This window comes from Halichoerus grypus, chromosome 10 (assembly GCF_964656455.1).
Source record: "Halichoerus grypus chromosome 10, mHalGry1.hap1.1, whole genome shotgun sequence".
Lineage (NCBI taxonomy): Eukaryota > Metazoa > Chordata > Mammalia > Carnivora > Phocidae > Halichoerus > Halichoerus grypus.
The window spans coordinates 98,275,686-98,290,580 of NC_135721.1; the positions used below are offsets into that span (position 1 = coordinate 98,275,686).

At 37.8% G+C, this 14,895-nt stretch overlaps 1 protein-coding gene across 3 annotated transcripts in view; it reads right to left on the minus strand.

Annotated features, from left to right (window-relative positions):
* Positions 1-7,487: 7,487 nt before the first annotated feature.
* The window catches only part of MACROD2 (mono-ADP ribosylhydrolase 2), a 1,992,468-nt gene continuing 1,985,060 nt past the window's right edge, over positions 7,488-14,895 (minus strand). For all 3 annotated transcript variants that reach the window (XM_078056907.1, XM_078056906.1, XM_078056905.1), the window contains one exon: positions 7,488-11,330. The gene's annotated coding sequence lies outside the window, so the exon portion shown is untranslated. The remainder of the gene's footprint in view (positions 11,331-14,895) is intronic.

Genomic DNA, 14,895 nt, shown 5'->3' on the forward strand with positions numbered 1-14,895 from the left:
CTCAAGACACAGTGATATTTACCTAGCTTTTGCCTCTCCACTCACTAGGCAGAACCAAATGACTCAGATAAGATTGAAGAGACCGGATGCCAAGACAGGCAGGAAAAGGCTCCAAAGCAGAATATTCAGGGACAGATTGTTATTCAGACCACAACCCAGGCTTGTCAGAAGGCCAGGGATGAACAGGAGTGTTGTTCTTCTCTGGAACATTTCAGGAAGCTGCATTTATAACAGATGCCCTCTCCCCTTACTGCCTGAACTAAGCTTGAGCTGACTAAACTGACTGGCTTATCCATTTTTCTGGGGTTGTTGAGAGGGGGGGAATAGAAACAGAAAAACTATCTTTAGGAGGGAACTATGACAAAGCTATTTTAAGGTTTATCTAGAACACCGAACAATGAGTAATGGCCAAGAACATTTCAAAATGAAGAAAGGTAAAGGCATTGAATTTGTCTTAATACACATCAGCACATATTATAAAACTACATTAATTAAAACAGAGTGGCACTAGAGAAACCAAAGGAAGATGTAGCCAAAAAACTAGATCTTTATATAAATAGAAAATAAATGTATGTTAAAGAAATAAATTCAAGGCAATAGGATCTTGATGTGTTCTTTAATACTTGGTGCTGGGAATATTTTTAAAGCTACTTGATCAAGTTAATTCTCACAAAATACCAAAAACCAAAATAAATGCAAGTCACATTAAGATGTAGATGTAGAAGTAGGGTCATACACATACACAGACAAACAAAAACAGAAAAGGAAATATAAGTAACATCTGGAACAATTCCTTATCTTCAGATAGGGAAAGATGATTGAAGTTCAAGAGCTCTACATTTTAGGACCTCAAAAAAAAAAAAAAAATCAGACATATACACCTCCCCTGGACCAGGTCTTCTTGTGATTTTTTTTTAATAACAAAAGAAAAACAAAAAACAAAAAACAAAACAGTTCCAGGACAAGTGATAGAGGTCAGGCCAAGCTTTTTATACTATGTTGTTAAGTTTTTATCCAAGACAATGCAGAACAACACTCAGATTTTTTCCCCCACTCATTGTTTAGTCCTCTGCCCACCATGGGGTTGTTTCGATCATTTAAGATGTCCAGCTGATACTCTGTCCCTAAACCAATGTGATTCATTTGGTCTTGAGGAGTGGAAATAGAGGGCTTATTATTAGCACACAGCAATGTCTCAAAGCAGAGAGTTGTTCTTCTGAGGCAGAAGAAATGCTAGGTCATCATCAAACACTTCATTTTTCTGCTGGGTATTTGGCCAACCTACATTTTCCAGCAGTCAGCGTGGGTGACTGAGTGTGGCCATGAAATATGGGCAGCAGTTGTGCAATCCCTTCTGTGCTTGGATCCTAATAATTCTCTTTTCTTGTTCCATGGTGACCTCAGAGAAAACTTGCCCAAGGTGAGAGAGCCACAGGGTAGAGGGAACCCGGGTCCAGGTGTCTCTGCCTACAGGAGAGCTGCCCAACTCACAAGGGGCTGTGATGCAAGTGAGAAGTCAACCATCGTTGTGTTCAGCCATTGAGATGAACATTGTTTGCCCAGGGTAGCCTAGCTGATTCTACCTAAACAGCCCCATCACCGCCTACCCTAGAATAAAGAGAAGGACCACAGAAACTTCAAAACACAGTCCTTGCATGTTGTGATCTGTGATTGATCCTCTGATAGGATCACAAATCACCCCCACCTTGTTTCTGCCTTCAATAGGGAGTAGACATAGTTTCTGAACCAAACAGAGTTCTCACAATAATTTTCTGACCATTATTAGCTCTCTTATTGTTCTGATACTCGTCTTCTGGGATAGGATGTAGAGCCTCCTGTCCACTTATGTGATAGTTTAATTTCATCTCTTCTCTGCATTTTTTCCCAAAAAAGAAAGAAAAGGGGGAAAAAAAAAACCCAGTCAGGTAGGTCACAGGTCTCATAGAAGGGAATTTGCCAAGGGCTTTCCAGAACAAATATGTAATGAGCACTTAATACAAGGTACTTCTTAATACACTTAATACGAGGTACTTCTCTGGAGCTTGGGATTCTTCAGGGAACAAAGCAGGTAAGTCTCTGGTGTCATCAAGCCTATCTTTTCCTCATGGAGCAGAGGGAGCTTTTCAATAATATTTTATAAAATGGACATAATGAAAAAGTAAATTAGATGGTATATTAGAAAGTGGTGAGTACTATGGAAGAAGGGGAAAAGTAGAGCCCATAAGGAAGGCCAGAGCTTGGTGTCTTTTGTAGCATTAGAGAGGGTGGTCGTGATTAGACTTGCTAGGAAAGCTTTGAGCAGACTCCAAGGTGAGCAATGTAGCCATATATACATCTGGAGGAAGAAAACTCTAGGAAGGCTAGCATAAAGCTTTAAGGTGAGAAACATGCCTGGCCCCTCTGAGGAAGCCAGTGTGGCTGGAGTAGTGAAGACCATGGAGGAGAATAGGAAAAGATGAGTTTGCAGGGGTAATGGACAGTGTGGGCATGTGTGTGAGACATCACATGGAACCCTCAGGACGTTTTAAGATTTTTACTTTTAATCAGAGTGAATTGGAGAGCCATTCAGTTATAAGAGCCAGAAACCTAACTCAAACTTGCTTAAAAGGGAATTTATTGGCTGACGTAACTGAGTCAGGAAAAATAACTGCCCAAATCTCCAGGTTTCCATGTCCACTATGATTTGTGATTTTTTTTTTTCCTCTTCCAGTAATCACATAAAAAGTCTTAGGGAAGTCATCAATTGGTCCAGTTTGGGTTGCGTGGCCTGTAAACCAATCACTGAGCACAGGCAGATAAAATACTGTGATTGGCCAGCCTAGATCCCATGTCTCCCACCTGTAGAGAGTAGGGTTGGAAGGTGAGCTCCAGAAAATACATAAAAGGAGTTTTCTACTAGGCTTAAAAGCTTCATCACCTGAAGTAGCAGGAATGGATACACAGCAGACAGACATAATAAATGTCACCTACAAAAGTAATCTAAACCAGTACGAAGGGAAAGGGAGATTTGCTGGCATAGAAACATAGAAGTCTATATGTTAGACAGTATCGCAATCAAAATTCTAACAAAAAGCAGAAGTAGAAAATTATATGCAGGAAATATGATGAAAAGATAATACTCTCAATAAAGTTATATATACAAATATCAATTAAAAAAATCAAAATCCCAAATGACAGATGATCAAAGGACACAGATTAATTTCCCAATCTGGAAACACAGAAAACTGACAAATCTGCTCAGCCTCTTTGGGAAATGAAGAAATGCTAGTAAACTCATACTAGTGACAAATCATTTTTCAGACTGATACCTTTTCGGTGTGTATTTGTAGGAGGCTTCAGGGCAGTGAGGATTCTACAGAACGGAAATTCTCCTTTCCTAACTGTTAGAAACCCTGGAAGTCTTCTGCAAACATACCCTGATGAAGATAAAAATTTGTAACCAAAGGTGTGCATTGCAGTTTTTTTTAAGTAGGGAAAACCGTAAACTAACCTAAGTGTCATAGAATAGGGAAGTGATAACATGAAGTTGAGCCATATGATAAAATATTTTAAAATAACTTAGGAAAATTCTTGATTGACAAGAAGAGGCTTGTGGTACCACCAAGTGAAAAAGCCACATACTGGATGATTCCATTATGGAAACACTATGAAATCAAAACAAATTGAGAATATTGCCTATGATTATTCCTAGGTTTTTGACAATCTGTACGCATTATTTGGGTAGAAAGATAGGTAGATAAATAGGCATACCTGGTTAGCTTAGGACGCTTTTTGAGATCTTTTCTCATTTCTTCCATGAATTTGTTTATGTGGGTTTTCTCCTTCGTGTTGTATCAATATTGGTAATTTTTATTTCAAAGAAAATCTCCATTTTCTTTCACTGTTATTAGTTCTATAGTTATGCATAAAATTTAATTTCATTGTACTTAAAATTTCCTCATTGCTATCCTTTTAAAATTATTCAGAATAGTTGCTGAAGATTTATTTAGTGGATTTTCAAAAAATCAATAGATGTAACATTTTACTATTTAAAACTTTCTTAGTTCATTATATATATATATATATCTGCATCTCATTATATATATATATAATATATATAGTAGTCTTTATATATATTATATATATGTATCTTTATTTTCTTTGGATCTTTTCTTGTTCTAAAATCTAAATCTGAATGTTTTTAAAAGTGTTTTGTCTCTCTCTCACCATTTCAAACAATTAAGTCATTTAAGACTAAATTTCCCTCTAAGTATAGTTTTGGCTGTATCCCACATTTTTTTATAGTGTTCTTTTTATTTTTGTGATTTTCTAAATAGTCTGTCATTTTATTCGATACCCTACTTGACAAAGTATTTAGGAAATTACTTTTTAAATATCATAGGAGTCTACAGCCATACCACCCTGAACGTGCCCGTTCTCGTCTAAATATCATAGGAACTACTGTTTTAATATTTACATTTATTTGTTAATTGTTAGTTTTATTGCACAATGATTAGAGCTGGGTGTCTTTTGTAGCATTAGAGAGGGTGGTCGTGATTAGCCTTGCTAATAAATTTAATAAATTTTATCTAAGGGAGGGGGTATAACAATTTAAGTGGCAAGAAATAGCCTCCATGGAGAGTTTAAAACCTTAAATATGACCAAATCATTATCCTCAATTAGTATTTTAAACTGGAAAACCTGATACCTATAACTGATAGGTTAAATTCTTTTCCCATATTCCCCTCTAACCAGTTGGATAGAGGTTTGGAAACAGGGCAAGCTCAGTTAGTGGGGGGAAAAAGCTACATTATTTTGCACATCTGAGATGAATCATATGAATTTTTATTTATTTATTATTTATTTATTTTTTGTTTCTTTTTTTAAAGATTTTATTTATTTCTTTATTTATTTGAGAGAGAGAGAAAGAGAGAAACAGCATGAGAGGGCATAGGGTCAGAGGGAGAGGCAGGCTCCCTGCTGAGCTGGGAGCCAGATGTGGGACTCGATCCCAGGACTCCAGGGTCATGACCTGAGCCGAAGTCAGTTGCTTAACCAACTGAGCCACCCAGGCGCCCGAATCATATCAATTTTTAACCCTGCCTTGTAAACAAATAAACAATTTCAAAGTATTGTAAGTTTTCTGAAGTGGTGTTAGGTAGTTAGGTAGTGTTAGGTAGACAAACACAAGACGTCTCCAGAAGTGACATTGCAGCTGAGATCTCAAGGATAACAAGGTAGCAGCCAAGTGAGAATGGGAAGAGTTTTCAGGTTCAAAGGCCTTGAGCCTGGAGAGAATTTGGCCTATTCTAGGAATGGGCAGAAGGCCAGTGTGCTGGCAGCAATGTGAGCCAAGTTGATAGTCCCACAAGATGGGGTTAGAGAGGCAGATCTAATAGATTCATGAACTTGTTATTTACATGTGTAGTATAGGCTAAGTTATACTAGGCTAACAAATGACACCTATATCTCAAAGTACAGGTTTACTTCTCATTCATGTCACCTTCTCAGTGGGGCTTGCCTGAAATTCATCTCCACATCTTCATACTGGGCTCTTCATTGACAGAGCAGCCCACCTGGGATGTTGCTGGTCATTGTGGTAGAGGGGAAAAAAGAGCACAAGTCTTCAAGCTTCTGCCTGAAGTGACATATGCCATTTCTGCCCACATGTCATTGGCCAAAGCAAATTATATCATCAAGTCCAATGTCAGGGGAAGTATACTCCTCCCTCCATGGAAGGAAAGTATATGTTAGTATAATTACCTCCTTGTAAATCTATATCCTTCCATGCATGTTAACCAAAAGATATAGTTGTACCTCCTTTCTTCTTTATTCATAGATCCACTTTAGCTATTATCAGAAAAACGATTCCATAAAAAGATTAACACTGGGTCAGTACTTTGTGTGTACATGTTTTAATAACTCAAATCTCCTACTTCTCTAAATTTTATAAAACAATTCTTTCTTATTCTCATGGGTCCTTAATTTAAGGGCAAAATTTAAATCAACTTCAGTAGAAAGGATTTCATACTTACTACCCAATTGTAGGCATCATTTATTCTTTCAGTAAAGAGTCTTGAGCTCAAGAAAAGGCCGTTTGCCTACAGCATTAAATAGCAGAATCTAAGGTTAATAATTTACCAAGTGGCAAAGTATAATATCTTGGCACTTTATATTTAAATTTATAAGAGAGTTCAGGAATGTATCGGTATTTCCATCTGCCAAACCAAGAGATGGAGGTACTTTGTTTCTCAAAGCCCCACAGCTGGGCCAGAGTCCTGGCCAGAACAACGTAAATGGGTATTGTACCTTTTCGTCCTGAGAACCACTAGTAAAGTTAAGCAACGTTTAATGACACCTTGAATGAAGTAAGGCACAGGGGCAGGAGTGGTGGGGGAGAAACAAGAGTGACAGGCCAAGAGATGGAAAATTGGATGTAGATTTAAAAAAAAAAAAATGCATCTGGCAATGCTAGAATCATGTCAAATTATCCTTGCTGTCACTCTGAGGCATTTGCATTGAGGTTGCCCATTGCAGCATGACTATAATTCTTTTCTCATCGAACTTCATTTATTATTGAAAAAATGCTCGTCTGGTAAAGCAGTTTTAAAAACCGTATTCTCCTTTAACATTAAGTCTCTGTCTTTGTTGGGTAAAGGTATTGGCTTTCATTATTACCTTCTAGAACAGTAAACCTGAGAGCATCTCTTCTGGAGGAGATGGAGAGAATTAAATCTGATGGAATACATATTTCCATTTTCAAAAGAACATTGAGTTTTTCCCATAGTGATTTTTGTTGATCCATAGCCAAACTCTTTAACAATTGTGTAATTCCATCATAATTCCATCAACAATAGACTGAGGAGGATCATGGTTATAGTGATCCCATAGCTGGCACAGTGGCTGGCTCATAAAAGATTCTCAAAAAGAATTCCAGTAATGGATGGTGGGTTCTGAAGGATGAACCAATGTTCATGGAATCGTGATCTTCATCTCAACCACTTCTATCTTGCACTTTAGAGGCTGTTGCTAGGGTAATTAGCTATCTAGTAGCATTCTGAGAAAAAATTGCATTGGGACGTGTGTCTGTACAAACTACTCTATAGTTTAATTTTTTTTTTAAGATTTTATTTATGTATTTAGAGAGAGAGAGAGAGAGCACATGAGCGGGGGGGAGGGGCAGAGGGGGAGAGAGAGAGAGAGAATCTCAAGCAGACTCCATGCTGAGCACAGAGACCCATGTGGGGCTGGATCTCATGACCCTGAGATCATGACCTGAGTTGAAACCAAGAGTCACTCACTGACTGAGCCACCCAGGCACCCCTAATTTTGAAAAACATGGCCAAAACATTGACCAGTCTCAGTAAGGGAAGACTATTGGTAAATTAAAGCCACCTTATAGGGGCAATTTTAAATACAGGATTTGCAACCAAATACATCTCACTAAAAAAACATTTCGAGTTATTAATTGCTTATGCTAAGAAACAAATTTCGCAAGACACACATAATTCCACCTTATCCTCTCAAACCAATTTTATTCGTATTCTGCTCTAACAAATATAGTATGAAGGCAACAGTTGTTTAAGTTTCTTAGCGTATGGCACAGATGAAAAGAAACAAACAGATTTCGAAGCAGTCCAGCATTTAAATGCTGGTTTAACAAAAGAGGCACGTATTATTCTATTTAGCAGGTTATACCAGATATCAGAAGACATTTTTTTTCCTTGCAAGCAACAGACTACATTTATTTGCATTAAGTAAAAACATATCTTGATCAAGAAAATTACTTTTTTTTTCTGATTTTCCTTTATATCACAAATGTCAGGGTAAGGCAAATCCTTAATGAATCATATGATAAAAACCCTATTCCCCAAGAAAATATATTGAACATATTCTGCTAACTTTGTTATTTTTCAAAGCAAGGCTGACATGCACCACATACAGAGAAAAGTCATTTCGAATCAAGTGCATCAAGCAGAACGGTATTAATTCACAAAGAGGCTTTTCAGTATTTCATAGAAAGATTTACAATTAGCTGCGGTGACTAATATGTGACCCACTATCACAGACAGTATTTTGGATGCCTCCTTTGTAAGCTTTTATGAAAGAAGACTTGTCCATCATCTGAATAGTTACTAGCTAGAGGAAAAGCCCCTTTGTCTCTCTTACAACGACTACCTTTCTAATTAGGACTACAGGTTTCTCCTGCTATGGGAAAGTAGTGTTCCTATGAAACCTATCCTTAAGCCAAAATGGTGTAATGCAAAGAAACAATTACCATTAATTTATATGGAAATATTTTTGAGCCTTCCCAGACCCTTTTCTGATACCACAGGGCACATCTTGCTAATGGATGCACAAAATAAAATGAGATAAAGTACAGATGCTCACAGACACAGGTCAAAGCTATGGTGGCTTGATGCTGAGACGCTTGAGTATAGTTCCCAGGGAAGGAGCTGGGAGGGGCCATTCTCCTAGGCTTGCAGTTTTCCTAAAAGCGAAAGCCCTGTTCGGATTTCTTTAGGTTAACAGTAGCAGGTACTAATGTAGGTCTTTCATAAAAGCAAAGTGGTGTAATGCAATTTCAAAAAGCAGGGATACCTGTATTATGTTGAGAGCCTACTTTGATCCTCTGTATGCAAACATGACTAATATGGGGCTATTTTTCTCCCCCTCTCCCTCCTGTAAGCCATCTTGCCACATAGCCTGGCAGAAGTGAGGTTGGAAATTGACATCCAGGATTCATGTGCAGCAGAATCAATCCGCCTTTCAAATTTTCCATTGTATAGCCTGTTCAATGACAGTGCCAGCGAAAAAAAGGGGTTTCCTGTGTTGAGGTGTCTTCGATCTGGCCAACAGCTAGATTTTTAATATATTACTATTGAAATGGAAAGTAACTTCATTGTTCATTTTAAGGATAAAATCTTATAACCAAACAGCAACCAAAAGGCATAATGAGGCAAAAATGAAAACACAATCTAATCATAAAAAAAAAGTTTAAACAAATTCAGGAGTGGGGCTATGATATTTACTCCTCGTTCTCTTAGTTTTGTTCTCAAAGATTTCTTTCCTTTTCCTGCAGTTTTCAGGCAGAGAACTCCCTCCCCCATTCCTACCCCACCCACATTTAAAATGAAGAAATAAAAATGGCTGTTGTGGATGATAAAGAGAACACCCCGACTGAAATAATTCCAATCTCCACGGGTCCTAACAGGGACATTAGGTCTCTTTCATCTTTGTGCATTAAGAAGGCCCCATCCCTCGTCTCCATCATGTTGTTTTCAACTGTAACTCATTACTGAGCATGAGTAGCACTAACATTTAGGAGTCACAGGAAAATGGGCTCCTAGCAGATCACTCTTGTCCAGTCCTTCACAGAATGATGGCGACTTTCAATTAAGTTATAAATATGGCATGAAATATAGAAACTATCAGTATTTGTATGACATCATTTCACGGATCACTTAAAATGGGACTTTTCCTTGTTTTTCTAGAAAGCGATGTGTAATGGCAGTAGGGGACATATCCATTTCCATATCAAGCTGTAAAGTAACAGCAGAAAGAGAAATGGCCACATTCCAAAATCATAAGGTCCCTTAAAAATCATTGCTGTTAGGTTGGTAAGCAGTTTTTTTTTTTTAATACAGGATGTTAGAACATATTACATATGCAGAAATATAACTTGCTAATGATCCCAATATGCCAAATAAGCCATCCAGAGGGGCAACAAATTCAGAAAGGCCAAAACAAAATTCATAGAAAGAGAAGAAGGTGAATTTTCCATAGAGGAAAGAGCAAAACTAAAGAACTCCATGGAATATTTAGAAAATAGAACACCCTTTGATTTTAGAAATATCCAATTTGATCCGTTACTTTTCTCCCTCCACTAAAAAATATATTTATATATTTATATATATATAAATAACTTACAATTCTAAAGACCTTATAAGGAAGGTGGATTTGACAAGATACGCAAGAAGCGATATCAGTTTCCTCAGAAAAAAATAGACTGTTCTTAGAACCTCGGGAAGCTGTGGGAAGCGGACATTTTGCCTCGTGAGGGTCGCTGTTGATGTTGTCTCTGGGACAGACATTTGTGACGACTTCTGACTTCCTCCTTGGCCCCTCATCCCTTGTGCCCTCTGTACCACTGGAACCTTGGCTTAGTAATGCTGCTTCTCCCCTTCAAGGCCATAATCAAGGGATTTCTGGGAGAGGGGATGAGCTATCAAAGTAGTTTTGGATTTGGCATAAACAAAGCAGACTATTAACTGTAAGCAAGACCTCTATTTGCCTCTAACTTCAAATGAGAATCTTTCTGTGGGCCCTCAAACCTTGGGTAAAGACAAAAGGTTCTTTTATGAAAAGTGTATATAAAACAAGAGATTTCAAGTAGAACTTTTAATATTCATAGGCATATGTTTGGATTCTAAATGTAGCAGCCCCCTCTCTTAACTAAAACACCTCGAAGAGTGTCATCCCTTCCAACTGTGTCGTTAAGAGTCACATCTCACTTGGTGAGCTCTATGCCGAAGCACACAATAAAGATCTCATGAACCAGGTGAGCTGTGCCGGAAGGTCAGGGTCGAAGAATGCACCTGCAGCCTGGCTGGGAAGGGAAAGCCCCCAATGGCTGCTAGCACCCGCCTTCATGGTAACGCCTCTACATTCTGCTCTGGATGAAATCCTCCTTCCACATTCCTCATTTAACCACCTGGAACAGAACTGTACCCTGGGAATCTCTGAATAAAATACCATTTTCAATTCATTGTCCTGACCTTTTTCCAAGTGATTTCTGAGCATTTTGCCCATTTTCCTCTCCTGCCTCCTTTGTCTGTGGATTATACTGATCTTGGGCTTGAGGATTCCTGAAATTTAGCCTGCAGTGTATCAAACGATCATCTTGTCTCTTTCTTTGAAGAAACCACTGTATCGACCAGCTTTGTGAAATAATCGAGAAAGCAGACAGGGGCCAGGATACACATGTGAGTGTTAAACCGTGCCACTGTGACCCTGGGAAAAGTTGTGAGAGAAAAAAACAGAAATTACAGGGATAGCGCCTGAAAGATGCATTAACGTGGGGCCCCTCACCAAGTTCAAGGAAACTTTTTTTTTCTTTTTTTTTTCTTTCTTTCTTTTTCTGCAGGTAAACAGAACACAATGCAGCTGGAGAAATTAGAGCAAAGGATTCCCTGTCCTTCCGTGGGACTTGCCCCCCCCCACACCCCCCCTGCTCTACAGCTTTCACTACTGTCTTCTTACACCCACCCCCCCAGGGCCAGGAGAGGCCTGCAATGCCGAGGACCGTGATTGACTTCCATTTCTTTGTTCCTTTGCTTCATCTTGTGCCCCTGCCAAAGACAAGGAGAAACCATTTGTTAGATGAAAGATCATAGATTTCATAGATTTAGCAAGGAATATCTTTTTAACACAGTCATTTAAATGTTTCGTACCCCTCAAACAAGCCTAGGAATATCTTCTTTGACTATCAAAGAGCTTTGGATATTGGAGCTGTAATTGCCAGCACAGGGTATCTTTAAAGAGCATATAAATCACTGCTAATAAATGTATGCCACATTTTGACGATTTGCTTCTGCTGATGGGGGCGATTAACTCAAGTCTTCAAAGTATTCTTTGAAAAGCCTAATCTTGAATTGATGAGTCCTCCCTTCTAGGGTCCATTCATACACTACAGTTTCCAGGGCTTGGCACAGGAATAATGATAACAATTTACATAATGCTGATTTGCAAAAGTCATTGATGGCTATCCCACCACTCTGAGGTCTTATTAAGTCTCTGCTGTGTTCCCCACTTGTGAGAGAACTCTGAGAAGATACTGTGCCTTAAGATAGTCTTTATTTTTTTAGCTTTTAGAAGATGAGGTATAATCCACATAGAAGGAAATGCACAGATCTTAAGCATACTTCAGTCTGTATGAACAAAGGCATTCATATAACCCACACCGATATCAAGATATAAAACATTGCCATTACCTCAAAAGTTTGCTTTTGCTGGAACCAGCACTTGATCTGATTTCTATCATCATAAATTACTATGTGTCTATACAGAAGAACTGGAGCAGGTGATCTCTGAGTTAATTTTCTATCTGGTGTTCCTATGAATCTTTTAAAAAGTACTCTCTTTGAGGTGTGTGTGTGCGTGTGTGTGTGTGTGTGTGTGTGTGTATAAAAGCAGTATCATGCTTGCTGCAGACAGCATTTAAAATAGACAAAGTAGGTGAGAAGAAAAAAATCCTACATAATCCCTCCATTGATGATAATTTCTACAGTTAAGATTATGGAGTATTTCCTTATAGTATTTTTCTAAATCTCTTATAGATACACAACTATAAATTTTAATCTTAAAAATGAAAATTGTTAACATAAAGAAACTTACAAAACAGTATAATATACCTAGAATATATTCCCTTTCCAGATTTAATTATTTAAAGTATTTAAAGATAAATTAATTTAATTTACAGATAAGTTAAAACTATTTCTCTTCCTTCCCAGAGATTAACAAACCCTGATATCAGTGTGAATCAACTTGCATGTTTTTTTATTTTTACACAAATACATATTTACAAATACACACATAATGGAAAGTATGTAGTATTACTTCATGTATTATAAAAAGTAGTAAGTAGTAATTTTGTTTTACCCTGTTTTTAGCCACCCACTAATTATTAGTATAAAATCATAATCAATATATATTTTGAGTTGCCTTTGTGTTTACCATTTTCCTTGGCTTACAACTGTTTCTTGCACCTTACGCTTTCCTCTGGGTTCAATTTCCTTTTTACTGTTGTGCATCCTTTAGTAGCTTTTAAAGAAAGGGTATGTGAAGAGCAAACTTTTCTTTTTTTCCTGAAAAATGGCAGTTATTATCTTCTTTTTTTTTTTTAATGTTTTATTTATTTATTCATGAGAGTCAGAGAGAGAGAGAGAGAGGCAGAGGCAGAGGGAGAAGCAGGCTCCCCGCCTAGCAGGGAGCCTGATACGGGACTCGATCCCAGGACCCTGGGATCATGACCTGAGCCGAAGGCAGACGCTTAACCGTCTGAGCCACCCAGGCGCCCGCAGTTATTATCTTCTTAAATGATAGTGAAACTAGTATAGAACTCCATACTGACAGTTGTTTTTACTCATGTTTTGAAGACTCAGAATTATTCTACTATCTTCTGAACTAAATTCCCGATGTTGGGAAGCCTGCTGTCCATACCATACTTATTTCTTTTTAGGTTAACTCTCCTTTCCGTCTAATTGTTTTACTTTTTTTCTCATTGTCTCTAGTATTCTGCAATGCCTGTGTTGGGTTTTTTTTAAACATGTCCTTGTGACTTATTATTCTTCTTTTAACTAAAAACTCATGACTTCTATCAATTTCCGATAAATCCTCAGCCACTATTTTTCAAATACTATCTACTGTCTCCTTTCAGAACATGTACTGAAGACAAACACGTTGGTCATTCTCCTTCCAGCCCTCATGTCTCCTCATGTGTCATTCATATCACTATATGTTTATTGGCTTTTTCCAGATTGTTCTTAATTTTTCATAGTGTTGTCCTTTTCTTACAGTTTTATATCTGCTTTTTATCTTTTTTGTCATTTAAATGTACATATTCTGTAAAATCATCAGAATTTTCTACTCTCTCAAGTTTTCATAGTGCTAATCATCCTGTCATTTCACCCACCAATTCTCACTCATGGTGGATCACTTCCTTGTGTGTTTTGTAAGTCTTAAAATTGTGAATTCATCTTCAGAGAATTTTTTTTCTTCTGTGGGAATTCCAACTGATAGGTTCACATTTCCATTTGTTATCTATAGCAGGAGTAATACTGGTCTATAATCAACTATTAAATATATAGTCTGTGTATTGCTGTCTAACTTTGGGTGGCATAAGTTTGCAAATCGAATTCATGGTGCATTTGTGTTTTCTACTTGTCATAGGAGCCTTTTTCCTTCCCCACACAGCACTCTGGGCAGACAAAAAAGTCTCCTTGTTAACTTCTTGAGCTAGAAATCCCAGATTTATCTATGTAAAGGTATCAGTTCTAACATCTCCCCTTGATTGGCTCCAGGTCCCAGGTGGGCATTAGAATGCAAGGATCTAGCCATAGGGCCTGTCTCAGCATCAACGACCAATCTGCAGCCCTCAGGGCAACTCCATCTTCAGCTCACCACACTATTGCTTTGGCCTTCAAATTCCTCTTTATTTCTGGCACCTTTGCTTTCATGTCAGTTGAACTGTGTATTTAAACATTTTTTTTGTTATAATTTATCTCTCATTTCTAAACATTTATATTGGGAGATGTTCTGCATTATCCCACCTTTTCAGTTACCTGTTGCTACATCACAAACCACCCCAAAACTTAGTGGCTAAAAGCAAAATGGTTTATTATTTTTCATGATTTTATAGGCTTGGGCTCAGCTGGGTAGTTTATCTGCTCAAGGTATCCACTGGGGCCAGAACATCCAAAATGGCCACTCAGTTTCCAGAATCTCTCTCCCTAAGGCCTTTCTCATTCTATAGTAGAGCTTGAGCTTCTTACAGGATTGTTGGATTCCAAAGGCAAGCATTCTGAGAGTGTAAAAATGGAAGTTACAAATCCCCTTAAAGTGTACCTTGGTAACCACCACATTTGGACTGCCATGTTTCTCTAGAACCAAAGGTGCAGATTCTATAACTACTTTTACATGACCTCAGATACCTGTCGAAAGATTATTTTTACATTTGCAGAGTGTTCTATTGATTCATTGTCATTCCCCTATTGTCATTTATGATAGTCCTGATTTTTTACAATTATAAATTATACAACACTAAATATTCTTGCATTATATCTTGGAACTCTGTAATTCTAACTTGATTTCACTGTATTTCTTTAATTTCCTTGAAGGTGTGATGCACAGAACTAA